This window comes from Nannospalax galili, unplaced genomic scaffold (assembly GCF_000622305.1).
Source record: "Nannospalax galili isolate Female #2095 unplaced genomic scaffold, S.galili_v1.0 scaffold1659, whole genome shotgun sequence".
Lineage (NCBI taxonomy): Eukaryota > Metazoa > Chordata > Mammalia > Rodentia > Spalacidae > Nannospalax > Nannospalax galili.
In genome coordinates this window covers 659903-661232 of record NW_008342925.1, presented here as the reverse complement: position 1 = coordinate 661232, position 1330 = coordinate 659903, and the positions used below count along the sequence as shown (strand labels likewise).

Genomic DNA, 1330 nt, shown 5'->3' with positions numbered 1-1330 from the left:
CTTCCTAAAGGTTCCCAAAAGCCACCACCTCCATCTAGGGACCAAGTGTTCAAATCATGAGCCTGCAGGGGGACATTTCCCTCTAAACACCACGTTTTCCATCCATGGAATGAGTGTATATTGTGTGGCCTCTAAGGATGTTTCCAGCCCTTAAACTACTGCAGATGGAATCAAAGGTAATTTATTATTTATGAGGTTTAAAAATAATTTTTATTTTAGATCCTTTTGTGGTTCATAAGTGTGATGATTGGGTGTTCACATGCATGCGTGACATGTGCCACCCTCAAACCTTGTTATGCACCGGCACATTACCCATCTGACATGAAAAAAAAATTATTTTTATTTTGTGCGAGGGGGTTGGAGGGATGCACATGTGTCATAGACATGTATGAAGGTCAGAGGAAAACTTGCAGGAGTTGGTTCTCTCCTCCCACCATGTAGATCTTGGGCATCAAACTCAGGTTGTCAGGCTTGGCTGCAAGCACCGTCACCTACCGAGCCGTCTTACTGGCCTCTGTTTGTCAACATTTAAAAATCAGTGGTTAATGGACAGACTGGACAAATCTGAGACTCATCCTTTTTTGTAACCTCACTCAGAATGCTTACCCAGCCTAAGCTTTTCTACGCTTTTATGGCTCCAAATTTCTGGAAATGTTGCTGTGTGGCATCCCGTACATTGGCCTAGGGTGCATTTCCACTATTAATCAATTCTATGAGTTTTAAAAAATTTCTTATTTGACTTATGGAGGCATCCAACCTGGGGCCTATGGGCTGCATATGGCCTGAGAAGGGTGTGAACAAGGACCAACTCAAAATCATAAAACATCATGATTTTTTTTTTCTGTAACTCGATTGCACAAGGTCGTGCACAATATCAAAAGTTTGGAAACTCAGAGGCATGTATTTTTTTTCTTTTGGTGAGGGATAAGAAATAAATTCAAAAGGTTCAAATTGAAACAGCATAAAATATCTACAATGAGGGCTGGGTGTGGTGGCGCACACCTTTAATTCCAGCACTCGGGAGGCAGAGGCAGGCGGATCACTTTGAGGTCAAAGCCAGCCTGGTCTATATAGTGAGTTCCAGGACAGCTGGGGCTACAGGGAAACCCTGACTCAAAAAGACCAAAAAAAAAAAATCTACAATGAAAAATATTTCTTCTGCCTCAGCCCTCCATACAGCCACTTATAGGCAATTAATATTATTCATGAACTGTCTTTCTGAAAATAGATTGTGTACATGCACTACTTCTGTCTAATTCTGAGACACTAGGACAAAAAGCAGTTTCTGGGAGAAAGGAGTTTATTTCAGCTTACAGCTCCGTCAGTGTGG

At 41.7% G+C, this 1330-nt stretch overlaps 1 non-coding gene across 1 annotated transcript; it reads left to right on the top strand.

The window, feature by feature from the left end:
- The first annotated feature begins 219 nt into the window (after nucleotides 1–219).
- On the top strand, nucleotides 220–322 carry LOC115071366. Its single transcript, XR_003850450.1, has one exon. It is a non-coding gene; the product is annotated as a small nucleolar RNA U13 (small nucleolar RNA).
- Nucleotides 323–1330: the final 1008 nt, after the last annotated feature.